Source organism: Haematobia irritans, chromosome 3 (genome assembly GCF_050003625.1).
Source record: "Haematobia irritans isolate KBUSLIRL chromosome 3, ASM5000362v1, whole genome shotgun sequence".
Lineage (NCBI taxonomy): Eukaryota > Metazoa > Arthropoda > Insecta > Diptera > Muscidae > Haematobia > Haematobia irritans.
Genome location: NC_134399.1, coordinates 30012468 through 30039553, shown reverse-complemented (window position 1 = coordinate 30039553; position 27086 = coordinate 30012468). Strand labels below are relative to the sequence as shown.

General features: G+C 30.0%; 1 protein-coding gene across 1 annotated transcript in view; it reads left to right on the top strand.

Annotated features, from left to right (window-relative positions):
• Window positions 1-5068: 5068 nt before the first annotated feature.
• LOC142228759 (D-xylose transporter) overlaps window positions 5069-27086 on the top strand; it is a 50490-nt gene continuing 28472 nt past the window's right edge. Inside the window, exon 1 of the mRNA XM_075299269.1 lies at window positions 5069-5423. The gene's annotated coding sequence lies outside the window, so the exon portion shown is untranslated. The remainder of the gene's footprint in view (window positions 5424-27086) is intronic.

The following is a 27086-nucleotide window of genomic DNA, read 5'->3' as shown; positions in this document are numbered from 1 at the left end:
ATCATTAACATCTCTTGTAAGTGTGCAAGAAAATTATAAAATAACGTCTTGATTTGAAATCTTAAATCTGTAGAAGTAAAATCTAGAAATTTTACATTGAGTTTCAAGCAATTTTCATGATCAGTGCGCCTTCTATACCCTCAAGAAGTGAAGTCGGTCTATATGGAGGCATTACCAAATGGATCGATAAAAACTTAATCCGATACACGTTTTTGTGAGCCTAAAATACCAGAATATTTACAATTTCAGGCAAATCAGATAAAAACTATGGTTTCTAGAAACCCAAGGAGTTAAATCGGGAGATCGTTCTTATGGGGGCTATACTAAAATATGGACCGATACTCACCGTTTTCGGCACACCTCTTTAAGACCCGAAAATACCTCTAGATTTCCAATTTCAGGCAAATAGGATAAAAACTTCGGATTCTAGAAGCCCAAGAAGTAAAATCTTGAAATCGGTCTATATGGGGGCTATACCAAAATATGGACCGATACTCACCATTTTCGGTACACCTCTTTATGGTCCTAAAATACCTGTAGATTTCCAATTTCAGACAAATTGGATAAAAACTACGGTTTCTATAAGCCCAAGACCCCAAATCGGGAGGTCGTTTTATATGGGGACCATACCAAAACGTGGACCGATACTCACAATTTTTGGCACACGTATTTGTGGTCCTACAATACCTCTAGATTTCCAATTTCAGGTAAATTGAATAAAAACTGCGGTTTCTATAAGCCCAAGAAGTAAAATCGTGAGATCGGTCTATATGGGGGCTATACCAAAATATTGACCGATACTCACAATTTTTGGCACATGTATTTGTGGTCCTACAATACCTCTAGATTTCCAATTTCAGATAAATTGAATAAAAACTGCGGTTTCTATAAGCCCAAGAAGTAAAATCGGGAGATCGGTCTATATGGGGGCTATACCAAAACATGGACCGATACTCACCATTTTTGGCACACCTCTTTATGGTCATAAAATACCTCTAGATTTTAAATTTCAGGCAAATTGGATAACACCAACAAAATTGGATAACACTAAGACCCCAAATCGGGAGGTCGGTTTATATGGGGACTATATCAAAACCTGGACCGATATAGCCCATCTTCGAACTTGACCTGCCTGCAGACAAAAGACGAGTTTGTGCAAAATTTCAGTACGATTGCTTCATTATTGAAGACTGTAGCGTGATTACAACAGGCAGACAGACTGACATGCTTATATCGTCTTAGAATTTCTCCCTGATCAAGAATATATATACATTATATAGTCGGAAATCGATATTTCAATATGTTACAAACGGAATGACAAACTTATTATACCACCGTCACCATTCTATGGTGGTGGGTATAAAAATATTGTATACATACCTATGCATAAATAAAATTTTCTACACATGAGATTATATGAATATTTTTTTTTTAAGTTGAACCCCCCCGAATTAAAATCCTGGCTACGGCCTTGCAGGGCATAATTCAAAATAAATAGTAAAATTGCATTTTTATGTTTTTAATTAAAATATTATTTAATTAAAACCATAAAAATTGGCAATAGTTTTCTTAAACAACTTTTTTTAAATTTTATTACGAACTTAATTGTGTAAATTAAAATTTTAATTGATTAAGGATTTTGCATTGCACAAATTAATCTAAATATTTTGAACCCATTCACAATGTTACATTCTTATAAACTTTATTTTTAGAATGTCTCTTAAATACAACAAAAAAAAAATCCCCTAAAACTCCAAAACACATGTGAGCGAGGAGTTTTGTAAGATCATCAGTGGAATAATTCTTTAATATCAACCCCCTGATTCATATTGGACAATTATAGACGTCACAACATATTTAAATAAGCCAAATATTAAGCATTCCCAAGAAATTATACATGTTTGGTTACTTTTGCTTTACAAACTTTCTTTTCAACGTGAAAAAATCCCCAATTTGAAACCATACATGTTTGATATCCACTGGTCCCCATTTCAAACACAATAAATCTCATATTCTACCAATCAAACATGTTGCATTGTTTTACGATACGATGTTTGATGCAAGTACAATCAATATTGCCACCTTATTATATAATTTATTTTTACTGGGAAAAGTGAAGACAATACATAGGGAAAATGAAATTAGCGATAGAATAGTTGGATTTTAAATGTGAAACAATAGATTAAATATAAGTATATACCGGCCCGAATCTTAAATAAAGTTTTATATGAAAGCTCCTCGTCGTAGGAGTTTACTTGAAAATTTCAGGTGGATTTTATGAAACATACTACCTCAAGATGATCCTTTAATCAGATTCTGGTTTTATTGTTTAAGTTTTACAAGAATCTTAAACATTTCGTGTAAGCGTACAAGAAAATTTAAGGATATAATAAAGCCTTGACATGATATCTAAATTTTGTAAATTTTTGTCCTCCATTATTCGAATTAGTACGAGAATTAAAACTTGGAAATTTTGCTTTTAGTTTCGCGCAATTCGAATAACCAGCGCGCCTTTTATCTCTTCCAAATATTAAATCAGAAGATCGGTAGATCGATAAACACCCTATTCAGCACACCTATTTGTGGTCCTAAAATACCTCTAGATATCCACTTTCAGGAAAATTGGGGTTTCTAAAAGATCGGTCTATATGGGGGCTATACTCAAAAAACATATTCAGTACTGCTATTTGTGGTCATAAAATACTTTTGGATTTCCAATTTCATTCAAATCGTATAAAAATTGCGTATTCTAAAAGCCCAAGAAATAAAATCGGGAGGTTGGTCTATATAGGGGCTAAAATACTTCAAGATTTCCTATTTCAGGAAAATTCGGGATTCTAGAAGACCAAGAAGATAATTCCGGAGATCGGTCTATATGAGGGCTATACGAAAACAAGGACAGATACACACCATATTGGACGCAGTTTACTGGGGACCTTAAAATACCTCTACATATTCAATTTCATGCAAATCAGATAAAAAATTTTGCGGTTTCTAGAAGCCCAAGAAACCAAGTCGGGAGATCGTCTGTATGTGGGCTATGCCAAAATATGAACCGAAGCACACCATAGTCGGCGAAGTTATTTTTGGGCCTACAATATCCCTTGACTGCTAATTTAAGGCAAATTGAATAAAAACTACGGTTTCTAGAAGAACGCAAGACCCCAAATCAGGGAGCCGATTTGTATTGTTATTTTTTTCATAACTCTAGAATGAAAGTTTTTACTCCTCAAACATGACACAAAGAAAAACATTTTCTTTTGTTGTAGTTTTTTTTTTTTAATTCTTTCGAAAAGTTCAAATTTTACCACCAAAAATTTTTTTGTTACAATTTGTTTCTTACAAGAAAAATTATTTTTATTCCAAAATCACAGTCCATTTCGTTTATATCAAGCACTGTTCCATCTTTTCTGGTTTCCTTTGTTGCTGTTTTTTGAATTCTTTCGAAAAGTTCAAACTTTTACACACTCAAAAAAAGTGAGCTCTCTATTTACCTAAAGCCAATTTAACTTTACTTCAGTTCATGGAAATATTATGTTTGGAGATATAATCATTATTTCGCACGTTAGTTAAATTAACTAAAAAAGGGAAACAATCATACACAAATGAAGCAAAAAGATTTTCTGAAATCGTACTTCTTACAAAATAGTTCATTATTTCTTATTGTTGTTTTTTTTTTTTTTTTTGATCTCAGCTTAAAGCCATGCATTGACTAAACTACAAGTGTAGCTTAACCAACAGAGGAAAAGTATGCTTGTCAAATTTATTTGGGCAAAGCCCTATAGACTGCAAGATGGTTGGATGTACAGCTGTTTCGGAATTACCACATTCCTCATCAGCATCCTCTACTTGCAGCAAAACTATCAACCAATTATCAGAATAAATTCGGGTAATTCACTCAACCCAACGTGAACTACACTTGAACCTCCCGAAAAAGGGTTTGATAGTCGGCTATTATTTCATTATTTCTTTAAATTTGTAAATACTTGCAAATTTTGAACTCCAATTTTTTTTCTTTAAAACTACGAAATTTTCTTTAACAAGTGAAAAAACAATTAAATATGTCTAAAATTTTCTTCAGTTTGTCGAAAAGTATTATATATATAATATATCGTAAAACCTGATAGTGGTCAGGGTATGGTTAGGTTAGGTTAGGTTAGGTTAGGTTATGTGGCAGTCCGATGTCAGCAAAATTTTCTAAAATTAACCAAAATTGTTTTTCCTGATGGGTTCACTGGTTTTTCAGTGCACCAATTTTTTTTTTGTTTTAAAATGTTTATTTTTGCAATAAAAAATCCTTTTATTCTTAACCTCAGTCAATTTTATTTATATCAAGCACTTTTCTTTTCTGTATGTTTCCTTTAGTTAATTTGTTTATCACATTTATTTCGGAAATTGTTTTTCTTTTGGTTATGGACATTTTGTCTTACTTAAAAGATATATGAGGGACTCAAATTTCCCGGATTCGTGTCCTAAGTTTAATGAAAACATTTTTAAAACATAGATTTTTTAATAAAGATTTCTATATTTCAAAGAAATTTCTCCTTAATATTGTATACCATAAATTGTGTATCCTAAAATTTAGGTTCCATAATTCTCCATATTAGGTTAATATTTTTGTCAGTGTAGATACAGCGTTGATAGCTCCTTTTATTTTAAAGAAACGGAATATTTGCCTCGGAATCTATAAAAAAATCCTTAAGGGAAGGTCAACATTTTTGGATCCAAGTAAACTGTTTTTTGAGTGTAAATTTTTGTATCTCACTTAATTTTTTAGGTGAAGGGAATATTATATCGACAATGGGAATTGTAATTCACAAAGCGAAAATATGGTTACTCTCGTGAATGCGATTATGTATGAAGCACAACATGTATGTGGTTTGATGTTCGAAATTCTCCAACAGCTGTAGTTGTGCAAAACAACTCTCAGACTTTCAGACGACACCCCCTGTTTTGTTGGGATTTGTTGTTGTTGTTGCTTTTCTTGAAAAATGAGTTTCAGCCACATTGAGCTTCCGTTTTGTTTGCTTTGTTCTTTAAAAACGATTGCCCATTGCAGTAAAACGATCAGTTTTAACCCTAGGAGCCAACGTGAAGCTTGGCTTCCTTCCCAAGCAAAATTTTTAAATCGAAAGAGAAAGAACAAATATCTAAAGAAGAAAAAATACAAATAGTATATGGAATAAAGAGTGAAATAATTATAAAAAATCAATTTAAAAAGTAACTTTTTTTACTAGTGTTTCGTTTTTGTTTCATCGAGAAAAAGAAAAACGGGCAAATTGTAAAAACTAAATTTTAAATATAACATTTTTAAGAGAAGAAACAAAAATACAATTGCAGAAAAGCATAGTGTTATTTAAAAATAATCAAAGTGAATTTTTTGCAAGGAATTTTTATTATAATTACTTAAAAATAAATAAAAGGTGAGTTGAAAATAAATTAATTAAAAAAAAATATATAAAACAATATAAAAAAATCAAATAATGTAGAAATTTATAAGAAAGGACTCTTCTTTACCCAAGGACATTTTATTAATTTTGAAGTTATTAAAAATAAAATTAACAAATGTGTAAAAAACTGTAATATAAATATTGTGTATATTATCTGTCAGTTACCACATGTTAAAAATTTTATCTCCAGTTTTGGTTATTGTATGACAATTACGCATTGATAAAAATGTGATTTATAATTTAAAGTTAATTTCAAACTTCAGTTCAGTCTATGACACTTACAACAAGTTAGTTCAGTCTTCAAAACTTAACAATAAAATACAATTATTATTTTATTATTTTAAATTTTGATATTATTTCATATTAATTCATTTTTTTATAAATTTTAAAAACGATTGACGGTAGTTACACAGTTTTTCATATATTCCCAGCCAAAAAGAAATTGAAAGTTATTGTAAAGGCACAACCTAACAGCACCTTCAAAAATTTAATCACATCGAAGTTCATTATTTTAAATACACAGGAAGTTCTTTTAATTCAATTTCGCTCGCTTTTTTCATAATTTTAATGGGTAATTTTTTCCATATAGAATAAAAAGAGAGTAAGAATTAATAGAATGGTACAAATTATTCAAATTTTGCCTCAAAAATTCAAAATCCTTGCTAGAAAAATCGATCCTATTTGAAAATATTGGAGACAAGCGGTAAAATGCATTAAAAATCTCAGTGTTTTGAGAGTATAATTCTCAAAATTTGGGGGTGACAAGACACGGTTGCCACAGTTGGTATAATTCTATAATAATAAAATTTAACTACAAACAAATATTTTTTTTACAATAAAAATAAGTTAAATTTAGCTTTAATTTAAATGCGGATTTTTTTTTCCTTGTATGTATAATAATTTTTCTTCCGTTTGGTGATATATTGACTAAATTTTCTAAAAACCCTAATAAGAAAGAGCAGCCATTTTTAATTTTAGGGCACTAACGTTTATTATTTTTGTTTTAAAATTTTACTTCTTTAAGTCATCTTTGAAATATCCGACCCTCCATTAAAGTCGATTGGCTATGAAGAACTTTAAGGAAAATATTTTTTAAGTTAAATGAGATATTGAATCTTTGGCATGAAGACAAAAAAAAATTTAATATAGGCCAAGATTTGTTTTGAGGATTCTGTGTCATTGACCGAAAGTTTTTTTTTATACCCACCACCATAGAATGGTGATGGGGGTATAATAAGTTTGTCATTCCGTGTGTAACACATCGAAATATCGATTTCCGACTATATAAAGTATATATATATATATTCCTGATCAAGGAGGAATTCTAAGACGATATAAGCATGTCCGACTGTCCGTCTGTCTGTCTGTTGTAATCACGCTATAGCCTTCAATAATGGCGCTATCGTCCTGAAATTTGGCACAGATTAGTTTTTTGTTTGCAGGCAGGTCAAGTTCGAGGATAGGCTATATCGGTCCAAGTTTTGATATAGTCCCTATATAAACCGACTTCCCGATGTGGGGTCTTGGGCTTATAAAAGCCGTAGTTTTTATCTAATTTGCCTGAAATTGAAAATCTAGAGAAACTTGAGAACCATAAAAGGTGTGTCGAAAATAGTCCGTATTGGTCCATGTTTTGGTATAGCCCCCATATAGACCGATCTCCCGATTTTGCTTCTTGGGCGTCTAGAAACTGTATTTACTATCCGATTTGCCTGAAATTGGAAATCTAGAGGAATTTTGGGAATATAAAGAGGTGTGTCGAAAATGGTTCGTATCGGTCCATGTTTTGGTATAGCCCCCATATATAGACCGATCCCCCGATTTTGCTTTTTGGGCTTCTAGAAACTGTATTTTCTATCCGATTTGCTGGATATTGAAAATCTAAAGGTATTTTAGGACCATAAAGTGGTGTTTCGAAAAATGTCCGTATCGGTCCATATTTTGGTATAGCCCCCATATAGACCGATCTCCCGATTTTGCTTCTTGGGCGTCTAGAAACTGTATTTTCTATCCGATTTGCCTGAAATTGAAAATGTAGAGGTATTTTGGGACCACAAATAGTTGTGTCGAAATTGAGGTGTATCCGTCCATTTTTTGGTATAACCCCCATATAGACCGATCTGCCGATTTTGCTTCTTGGGCGTCTAGAAACTGTATTTACTATCCGATTTGCCTGAAATTGGAAATCTAGAGGTATTTTGGGAATATAAAGAGGTATGTCGAAAATCGTCCGTATCGGTCTATGTTTTGGTATAGCCCCCATATAGACCGATCTCCCGATTTTGCTTCTTGGGTGTCTAGAAATTGTATTTACTATCCGATTTGCCTGAAATTGGAAATCTAGAGGTATTTTGGGAATATAAAGAGGTATATCGAAAATGGTCCGTATCGGTCCATGTTTTGGTATAGCCCCCATATAGACCGATCTGCCGATTTTGCTTCTTGGGCGTCTAGAAACTGTATTTTCTATCCGATTTGCCTGAAATTGAAAATCTAGAGGTATTTTAGGACCCTAAAGTGGTGTTTCGAAAAATGTCCGTATCGGTTCATGTTTTGATATAGCCGCCATATAGACCGATCTCACGATTGTTATTCTTGGGCTTCTATAAACTGTATTTATTACCCGATTTGCCTGAAATTGAAAATCTAGAGGTATTTTGGGACCACAAATAGGTGTGCCGAAATTGAGGTGTATCGGTCCATTTTTTGGTATAACCCCCATATAGACCGATCTCCCGATTTTACTTCTTGTGCGTCTAGAGACTATATTTTCTAGCCGATTTGCTTGAAATTGAAAATCTAGAGGTATTTTAAGATCACAAATAGGTGTGTCGCAAATCGTGTCTATCGGTACATGTTTTGGTATAGCTCCCATATAGACCTATCTCCTGACTTTATTCCTGGGGCTTCTAGAATCCGTAGTTTGTATACAATTTGCCAGAAATTAGAAATCTAGAGGTATTTTAGGACCATAAAGAGGTTTGTCGAAAATGGTCCGTATCGGTCCATGTTTTGGTATATAGACTGATCTCCCGATTTTACTTTTAGAATTCGTAGTTTTCACCCAATTCGTCTGAAAGTGGAATTCTAGAGGTATTTGAGGAACATTAAGAGGTGGTTAGTATTGGTCCATGTTTTGGTATAGCCCCCATATAGACCTAACTCACGAATTTATTTCTAGGACTTCTGGAATCCGGCTGACCACAAATAGGTCAGTCGAATATGGTGTGTGTCGACCCATGTTTTAGTATAGCCTGCACACAGACCGATCTCCAGATTTTACTCTTTGGGCTTCTAGAAACCGTAGTTTTTATCCGATTTGCACAAAAATGTAAATATACTGGAATTTTAGACCCTCAAAAATCTGTATCGAATTTATTTTTCCGGTCCATTTGGTAAGGCATCGATTTAACTTCTTGAGGGTACACCCAAAGAAAAAAATATTTTCCTCCGGAATGAAATTTTATACTTTCGTATAAAGTATTTTCTTTTAGAGCTAACTAATCCGAATTTTCCTCAGAAAAGAAAACACTTCTTGCAGGGTATAACAGGCTTACTGATCATGAAAATTGCTTGAAACTGAAAGTAAAATTTCCAGATTTTACTCATCGTATTTATTCATTTAAATAATGGTGGAAAAAATTTACAGATTTAAGATTTCAAATCAAGGCGTTATTTCATCATATACACGATATGTCTATGATTACTCTAAAACTCAAACAAAATTGGTTCTCATAAATCCAGAATCTGATCTAGTCTTCATAGGTAGAATCTGGTTGAACTGATTTGCTTGGGAGAAAATGTGTCATCAAACCCCCTAAAATTCTATATATTATCAAGAAACCCGCTACGACGAAGAGTTTTCAAAGTAAACTATTATATTTTATTCATGATGGTGGGTATTTAAGATTCGGCCCGGCCGAACTTACTGCTGTATATATTTGTTTTTTTTTTTTTTTTTAATAAAGAAAACACGTTTATCTTTCAAGTATCTATAATAATTTAGATTTTAAAGTTGCATTTATTTATTTGTCTATATATCTTCAGTTTCAAACAGATAATTCAATAAACGAGTTCTGCATTCATTTTTTAATATTATGGAATCTAGATTTACGGCTGTATTCTTTCTTGAAAATTAATTTAATTTAAAGAATTTGCATTTATGGCTCGAAAATCCTTAGTGAAGGTCAAAATCTTTGGGTCCAAGTAAATGTTTTTTTTTGTGTACATTTTGGTTCATGAAGAGTTTACTTTATTTGGATGCTTAGTGGCAGCCCTATTTAGTGTCAGACTCACTTAGACTATTTAGTCCATTGTGCTTTGGGTGCTTATTTTACCCTTTTTCTATAAATTTTCCAGTTTTCTAGCTTCAGAGTTCGTGGCACATCAACTTATTTTTTCTTATAGTGTATAGTTAGAAATGTCTTAAAAACTAGGCGATAAATATAAACAGCACACATTTGAACCTTGCATAGATACCTTGACTCGTTAATGTTACAAATTTATTATCCAAGACTGGTTTGAAGAATTATCCAGATTTTCAATTAATTCTATTAAAAAAAATAATATCGTATCGTGTGCCCTTTGTTCTATGTATAAGTATTACAACATCGAATTGAGAATTGTAAATTGCATGTATTTATATATAAAGTAAATTCATTTCATTACATTATCTTTTCACGATTTTGTCATTGTCTTTTAGTTAAGGTCTGTTTTTTTTTATTTGAAATGCTTAGAAATTTGCATACAAACACAGAAAAAAATATCATCAGCCGTTTTTCATTTAAAATCATAAGTGAATTAAAAAAAACAATATTCACTTAAAAAAATAATTTATTTAATTTATGTAATTAATTTTTTTTATTTAATTTATTTTTAAAATACTCAAAAATTCAAAAATGTTTTTCTTAACTTCAACGAGAATTTGCCTTACATCAAAGACATACGACTTTAAAGTCGTATGTCTTTCATTAAAAAAAATATTCAATTAAAAAATGAAATTATTTAATTTATTAATTTATGTAATTAATTTTTTTCTTTAATTTATTTTTAAAATATTCAAACACTCAAAAATTCCAAAAATGTTTTTCTTAACTTTATGGAGAATTTGCCTTACTTCAAAGACATACGACTTTAAGGTTAGGTTAGGTTAGGTATAGTGGCAGCCCGATGTATCAGGCTCACTTAGACTATTCAGTCCATTGTGGTACCACATTGGTGAACTTCTCTCTTATCACTGAGTGCTGCCCGATTCCATGTTAAGCTCAATGACAAGGGACCTCCACTTAAAGAAGCTTTGAAACCCTCAGAAATGTCACCAGCATTACTGAGGTGGGATAATCCATCGCTGAAAATTTTTTTGGTGTTCGGTCGAACCAGGAATCGAAACCACGACCTTGTGTATGCAAGGCGGGCATGGTAACCATTGCACCACGGTGGCTCTACGATTTTAAAGTATGTCTTTAATTAAAAAAAAAAAAACAATTAAAAAATTAAATTATTTAATTTATTAATTTATGTAATAATTTTTTTATTTAATTTATTTTTAAAATACTCAAACACTCAAAAATTCGAAAATGTTTTTCTTAACTTTAAGGAGAATTTGCCTTACTTCAAAAACATACGACTTTAAAGTAGGGACGCAAATTTCGTGTCTTAAATTTCAAGAAAGCCGTTTTTAAAGAAAAGATTTATTTTAATTTAAATTTTTACACAAAGAAATTTAAATTAAAAACAAGTATATATGGCCGTAAGTTCGGCCAGGACGAATCTTATGTACCCTCCACCATGGATTGCGTAGAAACTTCTACGAAAGACTGTCATCCACAATGGAATTACTAGGGTTGTGGTATCTTAAATCGTTTTCTAAATTGTGAGTTAGTCCATACGTGGTATATAAAAGACAAAAAAGGTATGTGTAGGTAAGTGTACAAATAATAACGAATCGATATGGACTTTTGCACGGTACATAGGGAGCCAGAATTGAAATATGGGGGTCTCTTATATGGGGGCTATATACAGTTATGAATTTGATATGGACCAATTTTTGTGTGATTGGGGATCGATTTATCTGAGGGCTATATATAACTATAGACCGATATGGACCTAGTTAGGCATGGTTGTTAACGGCCATATACTAGTACAATGTACCAAATTTCAACTGACTCGTATGAAATTTGCTCTTCCAAGAGGCTCCAAAACCAAATCTCGGGATCGGTTTATATGGGGGCTATATATGATTATGGACTGATATGAACCACTTTTGGCATGGTTGTTAAATATCATATACTACCACCACGTACCAAATTTCAACCAGATCGGATGAATTTTGCTTCTCTAAAAGACACCGGAGTCAAATCTGGGGATCGGTTTATATGGGGTCTATATATCATTATGGACTGATATGAACCAATTGCTGCATGGTTGTTGGATACCATATACTAAATAACACCACGTACCAAATATCAACTGAATCAGATGAATTTTGGTCTTCCAAGAGGCTCCGGAGGTCAAATCTGGTGATCGGTTTATATGGGGGATATATATAATTATGCACCGATGTGGACCAATTTTTGCATAGTTGTTAGAGACCATATACTTACACCATGTACCAAATTTCAGCCGGATCGGATGAAATTTTCTTCTTTTAGAGGCTCCGCAAGCCAAATCTGGGAATCGGTTACAATGGGGGCTATATATAATTATTAACCGATGTGGACCAATTTTTGCATGGTTGTTAGAGACCATATATTAACACCATGTACCGAATTTCAGCCGGATCGGATGAAATTTGCTTCTCTTAGAGGCTCCGAAAGCAAAATCGGGGGATCGGTTTATATGGGGGCTATATATAATTGTTGACCGATGTAGACCAATTTTTGCGTAGTTGTTAGGGACCACATACTAACACCATGTACCAAATTTCAGCCGGAACGGATGAAATTTTCTATTCTTAGAGGCTCCGCAAGCCAAATCTGGGGATCGGTTTATATGGGGGCTATATATAATTATGGACCGATGTGGACCAATTTTTGCATAGTTGTTAGAGACCATATACTAACACCATGTACCAAATTTCAGCCGGATCGGATATGGGGGCTATACGTAAAAGTGGACCGATATGGCCCATTTGCAATACCATCTGACCTACATCAATAATAACTACTTGTGCCAAGTTTCAAGTCGATAGCTTGTTTCGTTCGGAAGTTAGCGTGATTTCAACAGACGGATGGACATGCTCAGATCGACTCAGAATTTCACCACGACCCAGAATATATATACTTTATGGGGTCTTAGAGCAATATTTCGATGTTACAAACGGAATGACAAAGTTTATATATCCCCATCCTATGGCGGAGGGTATAAAAAGTAAACTAAAACTTTTAATTTTACAATGCTTTCCATGTGATAATGCCATTATAACTAAATAAAACTAAATATACATTTTTCTCTCTATACTAAAAACTTTAAATTTCGACTAGGCTCAGAAATAAAAACATGGAATTTATAAAAATGACTTTCGGAAACAAACATAAACGAATTTATAAAAACCACAACAAAGTTTATTTCCACTCGGCTTTACCTGACCTTAAAATTGCTTTGAAAACAACAAGGAACACACAAAAAGAATTATTTTTTGTCTTCAATCACGAAATTAATTGATTCAATTAATTTTTAATTTAAATGTCTTCTATCACAGAAATTATAGTATAAATTAAAAAATGTATTGAAAGTCAATTAAAAAATTAAGTGATACTATTAATTTTTGTGATTGATTTTTGTTTCAATTAAAAACCCTGACCTTAAAATTGCTTTGAAAACAACAAGGAACACACAAAAAGAAATATTTTTTGTCTTCAAGCACGAAATTAGTTGAAATGTCTTCAATTACAGAAATGATAGTATCAATTAAAAAATTAAATGATACTTTTAATTTTTGTGATTGATTTTTGTTTCAATTTAAAAAAATTGTTGAATCAATTAATTTTTTAATTGAATATTTTTTAAAAATCAATTAAGATTTTAATTGGAAAAATTTTCGTGAAATTTTTTTCTGTGAACTTAAAATTTCCCATAGACCATAGATTTTTTTTGCGTGTAGTTTAATATGGGGTGTGGGCCTTAAGTCATGTACCTAATTGCAATGCATTAATCTCCATAAACAATTGATATTATTATTATTTTAAGAACATTTTAAATGTAAATGTCACCATAATAAAATGATGAATGAATGAAGAGATATTAAAAAACAAACTATTTCCCCTTTCTAATATATTCCTTCCACGCTACTGAATATTTATCTTTTAATTGTTAATAAGACACAACGTGGGTTAATTTTATTGTTTGGCTCCTATGCCAATTCACGATGACAACAACTTTTGTTATTTTGTAAAAAAAAACAATTCAAATGAAAATTTTACATAACTATTTCAAATACGGAATTCATAAGTAGCAGATGTAAACCATATTATAAGAACTTGTTAGGATTTAACTTATATGTCATATTATGATCCCATATTTTACTTTAGGGTTTATAAGCTATGCCATCAATCAAACCAAATACAAAAGCATCATGTGAATGGAACAGCAAGTACAAAAATATCCTAGGAAATCAGTAATAATTTTGATTGTCAATCACAATGATATCTTCAACATTAATTGAAAAACCTAAAAGAATATTGATGTGTATTTGAGATTAGTGTGAAATATAAAAAGCTTTTCATTATTTTCTTTAAATGTTTTATTTGGAATTAAATTAAAAATTTAAATTTATAAACAACAGTCATCAGCTGTTTCATAGGCTGAAGAGAAGGCGCCATCTATGTTGAGCTGAGAAATAACATCGCTGTCAATTGACGTGATACTTCTTTACTTTTCTTGCTCTACAACAGTACGTTAAATACATAAAAAATTACTAATAAGTTTATATTCATTTCCATTACAATAGTTACGTAAAATCAAAGAGATGATTATTATAGCTTCTTTTACTAGAAATTGTTAATATATGACAACCATTTTTATAGTCCACTTGACATCTGGATAAATATCAGCTGTGAACATCTGTTCTGTGATAGACCACTAGTAATTGTTTCATCATGCCTTAGACATACATACATGTGTTGTCAATAATAGGTGTGTAAACACAATCATATCAATTAACAAAAGGCGAACATTTTTTTCCGCGACAAGCGAATACCATAAGATTGACAGTAATTGATTTCTTTTGGCATTGTACTTTGTCATTTCTTTTTAAGCTTCTTTAATTTTTTTCACACATGACATCTCGGAAACTCTTAGACTTATCAATAAGCTTGAATTAAGTATGTAATTTAAAAAATGCTACTTTTGCTAACCTTAGGACGATGTTATCGATTGTTTACATTTTCTTTCTTGTCAACGAAAACTTAAATTTCCAAAATTCAGACTTGACTTCAAGTAGAAATTATGCTATGTTTCAAGTAAAAATCATCTTTAAAATAAAGTGTTGAAAGACATGTGCTATTTTTTAACGGTTTTTATACCCTCCATATTAACTTTGTCATTCCGTTTGTAACACATCGAAATATTGCTCTAAGACCCCATAAAGTATATATATATTCTGGGTCGTGGTGAAATTCTGAGTCGATCTGAGCATGTCCGTCCGTCCGTCTGTTGAAATCACGCTGACTTCCGAACGAAACATGCTATCGACTTGAAACTTGGCACAAGTAGTTGTTATTGGCCATATCGGTCCATTTTTACGCATAGCCCCCATATAAACCGATTCCCAGATTTGGGTTGCGGAGCCTCAAAGAGAAGCAAATTTCATCCGATCTTGCTGAAATTTGGTACATGGTGTTGGTATATGGCCTCTAACAACCATGCAAAAATTGGTCCACATCGCTCCATAATTATATATAGCCCCCATATAAACCGATCCCCAGATTTGGCTTGCGGAGCCTCTAAGAGAAGTATATTTCATCCGATCCAGCTGAAATTTGGTATATGGTGTTGGTATATGATCTCTAACAACCATGCAAAAATTGGTCCACATCGGTTCATAATTATATATAGCCCCCATATAAACCGATCCCCAGATTTGGCTTGCGGAGCCTCTAAGACAAGCAAATTTCATCATATGGTCTCCAACAACTGTGCCAGAATTGGTCCATATCGGTCCATATCGGTCCATAATTATATATAGCCCCCATATAAACCGTTCTCCAGATTTGACCTCCGGAGCCTCATAGAGGAGCAAAATTCATCCGATCCGGTTCAAATTTGGAACGTGGTGTTAGTATATGGCCACTAACAATCATACCAAGATAGGTTCATATCGGTCTATAGTTATATATAGCTGATCCCCAATCACACAAAAATTGGTCCATATCGGTTCATAATTATGGTTACCACTCGAACCAAAAATAATTACCAAAATTTTATTTCTATAGAAAATGTTGTCAAAATTTGGTTTGGTTTTAAGCTGAAATAAAACAACAACAACAATGCTTAAAGAACAAAACCAACAATAACAAAACAAAACGAATGGAACAAGAAGAGGAAGCACGCTCAGAATAAACCCAGCCAACTACACTCAAATCGATGATTTGACGGTGGCAACGGAAAAGAGATATGTTTGTACGAATTTATTTCGGCATAAGCTGGCTATCATGTAAAACCTTTTTTCGGAAGGTTAAAATGTGGTTCATTGTTGGGTTTAATGAACTGCTGAGGAATGTGGTAATTCCGAAACGTGCGTCCATCCAACCATCTTGCAGTCTATAGGGCTTTGCCCAAATAAATTTGACAAACATTATTTTCCTCTTCACTTGTAGTTTAGTCAATGTTTGGTTTTAAGCTGAAATAAAAAAACAACAACAAAATTTTATTTCTATAGAGAATTTTGTCAAAAATTTTTTTTCTATAGAAAATTTTGTTAAAATTTTATTTCTATAGAAAATTTTGTTAAAATTTCATTTCTATAGAAAATTTTGTCAACATTTTATTTCTATAGAGAATTTTGTCAAAATTTTATTTCTATAGAAAATTTTGTTAAAATTTTATTTCTATAGAAAATTTTGTTAAAATTTCATTTCTATAGAAAATTTTGTCAAAACTTTATTTCTATAGAAAATGTTGTCGTAACTTTATTTCTATAGACAATTTTTTCAAAATTTTATTTCTATAGAAAATTTTGATAAAATTTTATTTCAATAGAAAATTTTGTTAATTTAATATATACTAGTTACAATTTAGAAGACGGTGTTAGGAGGTTTTAAGATACCTTGCCATCGGCAAGTGGAGCCACCGTGGTGCAATGGTTAGCATGCCCGCCTTGCATACACAAGGTCGTGGGTTCGATTCCTGCTACGACCGAACACCAAAAAGTTTTTCAGCGGTGGATTATCCCACCTCAGTAATGCTGGTGACATTTCTGAGGGTTTCATAGCTTCTCTAAGTGGTTTCATTGGAATGTGGAACGCCGTTCGGACTCGGCTATAAAAAGGAGGTCCCTTGTCATTGAGCTTAACATGGAATCGGGCAGCACTCAGTGATAAGAGAGAAGTTCACCACTGTGGTATCACAATGGACTGAATAGTCTAAGTGAGCCTGATACATCGGGCTGCCACATAACCTAACCTAACCTATCGGCAAGTGTTACCGCAACCCAAGTAATTCGATTGTGGATGGCAGTGTTTAGAAGAAGTTTCTACGCAATCCATGGTGGAGGGTACATAAGTTCGGCCAGGCCGAACTTACGGCCGTATATACTTGTTCAGAGTAGTTTTAGCAACTACAAAACTGTGTTATCGACAACTTAACGAAGTTTCCGCTAACCCTATTAAAAACATTTATTATTGACATGCAAGATTTTATCCATGTATCTCAAATGAAATGTCCTTGTAAAATAGTGTACAAAACTTGGCGAAATTATTACACTTCTCAAAAATAATGAGAAAACTTAAAAAGCAAATATATTCTTGTAAAACAACGAAAAAAAATGAATAATAATTATGTATTTGCCATCAAAGTAAACCAAAGACCTCTAATGGTTGAATGCAACTTTTCGTTCATCGGGCAATTGTACATATCCACCAATGAAACAATAATAATTTTAATATTATTACACCGGCACCAAGAACTTTAGGTGGGCATAGTTGTTATTCTGCTTCCAAGTTCGTGGGTACGGCTGTAAAAGCGTGTTCTAATATCACAACGTGATAACCGCATCCAAGGTTAACTACCCGCTGGCCGTAACACTTTAGTATTCTTTGGATAAATGCGCGAATTGATTTTTTTTTATTTAATTTTATTTTATGAAAACACCATTGTCTGGTAGTAATACAAAAAAAAACAATTTTACATTTTAGTCTAAACTAAAAATCACTTAATTTTGTCATGAGAACCTGTTCAGTTGCATTAGTTTGGGCATTTATCATAGAAATAATTTCGCCTCGATTATTAAATGGTAATGGCCACAAATAATAAATAATAATGCAAATTCAAAGACATCGTATCGTAATTTGCGTATATAGAGTGTTATTGCTTATTTGATTAGAATAGAAATACATACATACATATATGCTGTAATGTATCCGGCGACAAAGTCTAAAGTAATAAATCCGGTTTTATTTTGTCTCTATGTACTCCTCAGCAGTGTGGTGTTGATTGAGACACCAGATGTTTCAATGGTGTAATTGTGTTTTTTTTTTCTTTCGAATAATAATTTATTTAAATTTATACCTAAGTGTGATTAAAAAGAAAATCTATCATAATACCAGCGTGGCAACAGTTGGCAAAATAAACTATTAAGTTATTAATTATATGGGAGAATTTGAAAAATGCCTAGTAAAAATCCAAAGATATTATTTTTATAATATTGTTTTTTTTTCTTTCAAAGAATAATGTATTTAAATATATACGTAAGTATGATTGCAAAGAATATTTATGATTGACCAACGTGGCAACAGTTGGCAAAAAGAAACTTTTAACCTGCATATTCATAAAAGTTAAACTTTAAACCTACTGTTACCATAAAAATTCCTTCGATAAATTGTCAGTAAATTATTATGAATATGGACATAAGTTATTAATTATATGGGAGAATGTGAAAAATGTCCAGGAAAAGTTCAAAGATATTATTTTTGTAATAATAGCAATACTCTGTTATTGCGAATGGAGATATATTAATTTCAACATGTTTCAGTCATAGAATTCACTTTTCTTTAAATATGAAGTACATTACATTTTACTACTGCCTATAATAATACTCGTGGATAAATCGGTCCGTAGAACCCAATTTGTGGCGCTCTAAAACAAAACACAGTACTGGCATCAGCTACTTATATAAATTTCCTAAATCCACCTCCATAGGATGATGGAAATATACAGAAACACGGTTGCCACTCAAGCCAAAAATATATAATCTACCAAAATTTGGAAAAAATTTTACTAAACAACTATCAACAAAAATATTTATTGCGCAAAATTTTATATATATATAGAAATTTTTATCAAAATTTTTCTTGTATAGACAATTTTGTCAAAATTATATTTCAATAGAAAATTTTGCCAACATTTTATTTCTATAGAAAATTTTATCAAAATTTTATACATATAGAAAATTTTATCAAAATCAACAGAAAATGTTTTCAAAATTTTATTTCTTTAGAAAATTTTGTCAAAATTTTATTTCTATAGAAAATTTTGTCCAAATTTTATTTCTATACAAAATTTTGTCAAAATTTTATTTCGATATAAAATTTTGTCAAAATTTTATTTCGATATAAAATTTTGTCAAAATTTTATTTCTATAGAATATTTTATCAAAATTTTATTTCTATATAAAATTTTGTCAAAATTTTATTTCTATAGAAAATTTTGTCAAAATTTTATTTCTATCGAAAATTTTGGTAAAATTTTATTTCTATGGAAAATTTTGTCAAAATTTTATTTCTATAGAAAAATTTGTCAAAATTTTATTTCTATAGAAAATTTTGTCAAAATTTTATTTAAATAGAAAATTTTATCAAAATTTCATTTCTATAGAAATTTTTATCAAAATTTTATTTCTATAGAAAATTTTGTCAAAATTTTATGTCTATAGAAAATGTTGTCAAAATTTTATTTCTATAGAAAAATTTATCAAAAATTTATATCAATAGAAAATTTTGTCAAAATTTTATTTCTATAGAAAATTTTATTTCTATCGAAAATTTTGGTAAAATTTTATTTCTATGGAAAATTTTGTCAAAATTTTATTTCTATAGAAAAATTTGTCAAAATTTTATTTCTATAGAAAATTTTGTCAAAATTTCATTTCTATAGAAAAATTTATCAAAAATTTATATCAATAGAAAATTTTGTCAAAATTTTATTTCTATAGAAAATTTTGTCAAAATTTCATTTCTATAGAAAATTTTCTCAAAATTTTATTTCTATAGAAAATTTTGTCAAAATTTTATTTCTATGGAAAATTTTGTCAAAATTTTATTTCTATAGAAAAATTTGTCAAAATTTTATTTCTATAGAAAATTTTGTCAAAATTTTATTTCTATAGAAAATTTTATCAAAATTTCATTTCTATAGAAAATTTTATCAAAATTTTATTTCTATAGAAAATTTTTCAAAATTTTATGTCTATAGAAAATGTTGTCAAAATTTCATTTCTATAGAAAAATTTATCAAAAATTTATATCAATAGAAAATTTTATCAAAATTTCATTTCTATAGAAAATTTTGTCAAAATTTTAATTCTATAGAAAATTTTGTCAAAATTTTATTTCTATAGAAAATTTTCTAAAAATCTTATTTCTATAGAAAATTTTGTCAACATTTTATTTCTATAAAAAAAAAATTATCAAAATTTGATTTCTATAAAAAATTTTGTCAAAATTTTATTTCTATAGAAAATTTTATCAACATTTTATTTCTATAGAAAATTTTGTCAAAATTTTATTTCTATAGAAAATGTTATCAAAATTTTATTTCTATAGAAAATTTTATCATAATTTTATTTCTATAGAAAAATTTGTAAAAATTTTATTTCTATAAAAAATTTGTCAAAATTTTATTTCTATAGAAAATTTATCAAAATTTTATTTCTATGGAAAATTTTGTCAAAATTTCATTTCTATAGAAAATTTTGTCAAAATTTCATTTCTATAGAAAATTTTATCAAACTTTTATTGTTTATAGAAAATGTTGTCAAAATTTTATTTCTATAGAAAATTTTATCAAAGCTTTATTTCTATAGAAAATTTTATCAAATCTTTATTTCTATAGAAAATTTTGTCAAAATTTTATTTGTATTGAAAATTTTGTCAGCATTTTTTTCTATAGAAAATTTTATCAAAATTTTATTTCTATAGAAAATTTTCTCAAAATTTTATTTCTATAGAAAATGTTGTCAAAATTTTATTTCTATAGAAAATTTTCTCAAAATTTTATTTCTATAGAAAATTTTCTCAAAATTTTATTTCTATAGAAAATATTGTCAAAATTTTATTTCTATAGAAAATTTTGTCAAAATTTTATTTCTATAGAAAATTTTGTCAAAATTTTATTTCTATAGAAAATTTTGTCAAAATTTTATTTCTATACAAAATTTTGTAAAAATTTTATTTCTATACAAAATTTTGTAAAAATTTTTTTCCTATAGAAAATTTTATCAAAGCTTTATTTCTATAGAAAATTTTGTCAAAATTTAAATTTGTAAAGTACAACTTAGTTGGAGAGGAATATATTACAAAATAATCCACCATTTTTGGTAGAATTCTACCAACTGTGCAACCGTGTTCAGAAATATATAGTCGATGTCCGTCTGTCTGTTGAAATCATGCTATCTTTCGAAAGAAACAGGCTGTCGCCTTGAAATTTGGCAGCTGTTATTGATGTAGGCATTGATTTTACTCAAACATATAAAACTATAACTTTACTCTACACAAAAAAAATCCGTAGTTGATCTAATGCGAAATTTAACTTATTTTTATTGGGCACAAATATTTATTTGTAGTTAATTTTTATTAATTATTTCGAAATTTAACTCAATTATGTTTCAAAAATGTTCTGAACTAAACTTAGGTACACCAAAGAAAATTTTCGTACGATTCCCAAATATAGTACAATAAAAACAAGTATTTACGTGATATTAAAGATTACGCAACCTAAATTTACAAAATATTAAGGACAAATTTCTTTAAAATAATGAAATTTTAGTGGGAATAAAGTTTATAATATTTGCTTCAATTTTTTTTTTTCGTTAAATTTTTGGAAATTTTCGTCTTTCCGTTATAGTCGCATGATTTTGGACTAAGGCAAATTTTCCTTAAAGTAAAGAAACATATTTTTGATTTAAAGAAATCGCTCTTAAACTAAATGAAATATTGAATCTTTAGAATTGAGATAAAAACGCTTCAAATATAGGCTAAGACTAATTTTGAGAATTTAGCATCTTTGGTTTAATTTTTTTTTTTTGGAATTAAGAAAACATTTTTTACTTTGAAATATCCATTATAATTTGGATTTTTAAACTGGTATTTGTTTGTATGTGAATAGCATTATTAATATACCGCGAAGAAAAAATAGATTTTTATCCTAATTTTAATTTTATTGATCCTAGATTTAAAGCTATCTCACTAAAAATGTCTTTATTTGAAAGAAGCAGCATCTTTGGCTCGGAATCAATACCATAATCCTTAACCCTCTAATGCCCAAGACTGCCTTTAGGCGGGCTTTATTTAATAAGGAGGCTTTTAGTAAAACACACCTTAAGCCAACAAAAATGGGCAAAATAAAAAGAAAACTTATTTAAAAATATTCAAGAGGCTTTGCAGCATATGCTGAATTTTACGGCATACATTTTTCTTGCTTAGTTCTCTTGCTTTTGTGTCGTTAACATTGAAAAATTAATCAGCTGGCAAAAAAATTGGGCATTAGAGGGTTAAGGAAAGGATACAAGTAAACTTGTTTTTGAGCATAAGAATGAACTGGTTAAAATGACCATGATTTGGCGTCAATGATTCTTTCTTTACTTTTACTTCATATTTTCTTCTATAAATTGTAATTAAATGTATATCAGATCATTATTTTTTTCCTTGTTTTAATAACGCACTGTGGAAATCTCAAAAAGTGGAGTAGAATTTAAATCAATTTTCGCACGAGGTAGTTAATTTTTCCCATGAACGGTTTATTTTATCTATGTGTACAACATCATGTTCTTAACATAATGTGGCTGAAATACCACAACGGAAATTAATTATTATATGCGGTTTTTATAGATACATATTTTTTGTTTTTGCTTTTTGAATTGTTTATGATTGTAGATCACCACAACTTGCGGTTTACAATTGATTTGAGACAGTAAAAATTTTTTGCAAAACAATTAAATTTAATAAAAATCTTATTGATAAATGAATTTCTAACAGTTATTTACAATCAACGACCTTGTCAAAAACTATGAAATTATTAATTACTTATCTATTTGAAGAATGTTGGTATTTATTTAATAATCTGCATTTAAATATTACTATAAATTTAGATTTTAAAATTGTGGTTTTCTACAATCAAACTCAGGTTTTTATACACATTTTAATTAATTGTTATAATGAGTTACATGACAAGTAGATATGTAACATGTTAGTACTTCTATAGAAATATAAACAGGTGTTTACTTTTTTTCAATTCACTTTTCGCATAACTAGTTATAATATTCAAACATTGCACTTTATGCATTAATTAGTATCATAGATTTTTAATCGTTTGCCTTAGTAGATACTCTAATTGTTTTGGTGTCATGATCATATAGAATGGATAAAGGGAGATATTATGAAATTATTGATACCAGCATGTAATTTAGCGCTAAAGTCTTCTGGTTCATTATAAAGCACGCGATGTAATCATTTATATATTTTTTTTTAACTTGTTATGTTCATTATTTATGATATTCTCATTCCTTCCAATATTGTTAAGAAAACTTTACAATTACTTTCTAAGTGAATCGCTTAAAAGTAAAATATAGATGTTGGAACAAGTTCTCATTAAATAAGTGGAAAAAGACAAATGCGTACAAAAATATCGGGCGTAAACCTATGTATCCATTTTAAAACCAATGTGGGACCTATTGAACACATCTATTCGTCTAATTTATTTATTTATTACAAGATTTACAATCATAATAAATTATGAAAATAAATATATAAAAAAAAATTTTTTGACCTAAATGTATTTCTCTACGATATGCCCAAAATATCATCCATATCGGTTAAGGTATAAATATAGCCATACATAATAAGTATCGTCCGTTTTTTCCAGATACAGCTCCATTTCCATAATTATGGAACCCGATAGGCAGCTCTATCGAAAATTTTTTCATCCAATAGAAATGTAGTGCTAAAATTCGTTATCGACAGAATATTTATATTAGGGCTGTTTTCTTTTAGCACTGGATGCAACATTTGTATGGGCTATCCAGAACATCGTTGCACTGGTGTTCTATCCAGAACAACTCATCAGTGCAAGTCGTGCCGATGTTGCCGGATTGTATTTTGATAAAGTGATTCACAATAGCAACTTATTGTGACTAATTTATCAAAAAACATGAAATTCAAAGTGGCACAGTGTCATAAATAATCGCAGCAGTAAATATTTATTACAAATTGGAGCATTTCATATATTAAAAATGCAAGATTTAACTTCTTTTCTGTGATTGTTTTTAAACAGCTGATGACAGTGTTGCATATTTTTGGAGATGTTCTGGATAAGCGAGTACTCTGTTTTCTTTTAGTCCTTCACGGCTTAGGGTATCCAGTGCTAAAAGAAAACAGCCCTATTATTAAATTGTGAGTGAATTCTTTATTATTAAATTTTTATATTAAATTTGTAAGCGAAAATTCTCTGAGAAATCGTTTTCTATTTATTTATATTTTCTTTCGATAAGAAAAATATAAGGAGCTGTATTATCGACATTTATAATTTAAAGGTAATATCACAATAAATCCCCATACTTTGTATTAAATTGTTAGGGACAATTCGTTATCGATTTGTTTACAGTTTCTTGCCGTAAAGAAAGTAGAATGTCCTGTTTTATCGACACACAAGAGAAATTTAAACATAATATCACAATAAAGCTGGATATTTTGTATGAAATTGTAAGCGAAAATGTACTGAGAAAACGTTACCGATTTGTTTATTAATATAATGAGCTGCAGTATCGACATTTATAATTTAAACATAATATCTCAATAAATCCCCATATTTTGTATTAAATTGCTAGGGCCAATTCCCTGAGAAGGCGTTGTCGATTTGTTTACAGTTTCTTGCGGTAAAGAAAGTAGAAAGTCCTGTGTTATCGACACACAAGAGAAATTTAAACATAATATCACAATAAAGCCCGATATTTTGTATGAAATTGTAGGCAAAAATGTACTGAGAAATCGTTATCGATTTGTTTATGCTTTCCTGCCGTAAAGGAAATATAATAGGAGGGTTTGAGGACAGATCAAGCAGAGCAGTTCAACCAGTACACTAAATAACGTCTTGATTTGAAATCTTAAATCTGTAGATTTTCATCCGAGAAGTAAAATCTGGAAATTTTACATTGAGTTTCAAGCAATTTTCATGATCGGTGCGCCTTCTATACCCTCAAGAAGTGAAATCGGTCTATATGGGGGCATTACCAAATGGACCGATAAAAACTTAATCCGATACATGATACCAGAATATTTACAATTTCAGGCAAATCGGATAAAAACTACGGTTTCTTTAAACCCAAGGAGTTAAATCGGGAAATCGTTCTTATGTTATGGGGGCTATACTAAAATATGGACCGATACTCACCATTTTTGGCGCACATCTTTACCGTCCTAAAATACCTCCAGAAGGCCAATTTCAGGCAAATTTTTGGCACACCTCTTTATGGTCATAAAATACCTCTATATTTCAAATTGCAGGCAAATTGGATAAAAACTGCGATTTCGATAAGCCAAAGACCCCAAATCGGGTGGTCGGTTTATATGGGGCCTATATCAAAACCTGAACCGATATAGCCCATCTTCGAACATGACCTGTCTACAGACAAAAGACGAGTTTGTGCAAAATTTCAGCACGATTATTGAAGACTGTAGCGTGATTACAACAGACAGACAGCCAGACAGACAGACGGGCATGGTTATATCGTCTTAGAATTTTTACGAGGACCCTATACCTAACATAAGACGGAGTAGTTTTGCCATGTATCTCTTGTAAAAAAAATCCTAACTGCACAGACAAAAATATTTTTTTTCTTCAATCATGAAATTAATTGAAATATATTCAATCACAGAAATGATAGTATCAATCACCAAAGTCAATTAAAAAACAAACTGATACAATTAATTTTTGTGATTGGTTTTTGTTTCAATTAATTTTTTTTTAATCCATTAAAGTTTTAATTAAATATTTTTTTTTAAATTAAAATTTTAATTGGAAATATTTTGGTTATATTTTTTCTATGTGCATATATGAAAATCACATACAGAAACAGTATTTCATTGTTTTATTGAAATATTTTTAATATACCTTATTTCTTTCATAATGTATACTAAGTGTAAATTTTTCACTGTGCACAAAAAGAAAACAAAAATGGACTAATAAATTCATTGCAAATAAATTCATTCGCCCACTCGCATTTTTGTATCAGTAAGAATTTATTTTTTGCTGGTAAACAATTCGTGATTAATGGAGGCAGTGCAAATTTTATATGATTTGTCGTTTACCTTTAACTAATATCTAATGTCATATAATGAAAACCTAAAAATCATAAAAAACAAAAACTTCCAAAATTGTTTATTATATTTACTTAACAAATTGATGTTTTTAATGTTTCAAATTCGTTTGAAAAAATTAAAAACTACAATATTTTTAATTTTTGTTTTAAACGATCAAAATATGAACCATTTTCAACTATGACATATATTGAAAACCTAAAAATCACGAAAAACTTCCAGTCGCGTTTATTATATTTATTTAACAAATTGACACAAGAAAACACTTAAGTAATATTTTTCATTGCCAAATAGGCTTCAATATTATCTTTGTTTCTATTTTTTTATCAGTTTAATTTTGAGAAGAGCACACTAACATATAATGAAATGATACTCTGGGTTCCACATCTTTAGCAACATTGTACCATTATTAGCCATTAAGACAATAGAAAGACTGCAAGATAATAATATACATACAATAATACTAATAATCAAAGTTAACAAGAATATTCGATAATAATGTACACATGCCTAGCAATGCCACAATAATAAGATGCTACACAGAAAGAAAGAATTCAATCATTTCCTAGGAAAACAAAAAATACATTGCGATAAATTTTCCTTTGACAAAACCATGTCAAATTCATTTGCAAGTTTTCACTACTTCTGGATCACAAATTGGGGATCCAAACGATTTTTTTATTAGTTCTGTTTTTGCTGGGATATTGATTTCTTCTGCCCATGGATATGGAGTTAACTAACATAAATTGGTCATAAATTGCTACTTTATATTTAAAGGCCGGTACAATGTTCATTATGGTGAAAATTTTTATACAATTATTTCGCATATAGAAAGCGGTGTTTATTTAGGTAACTGGGAGCGCTATTTAAGCAGGGAGCGTTATTGAATTAAGTC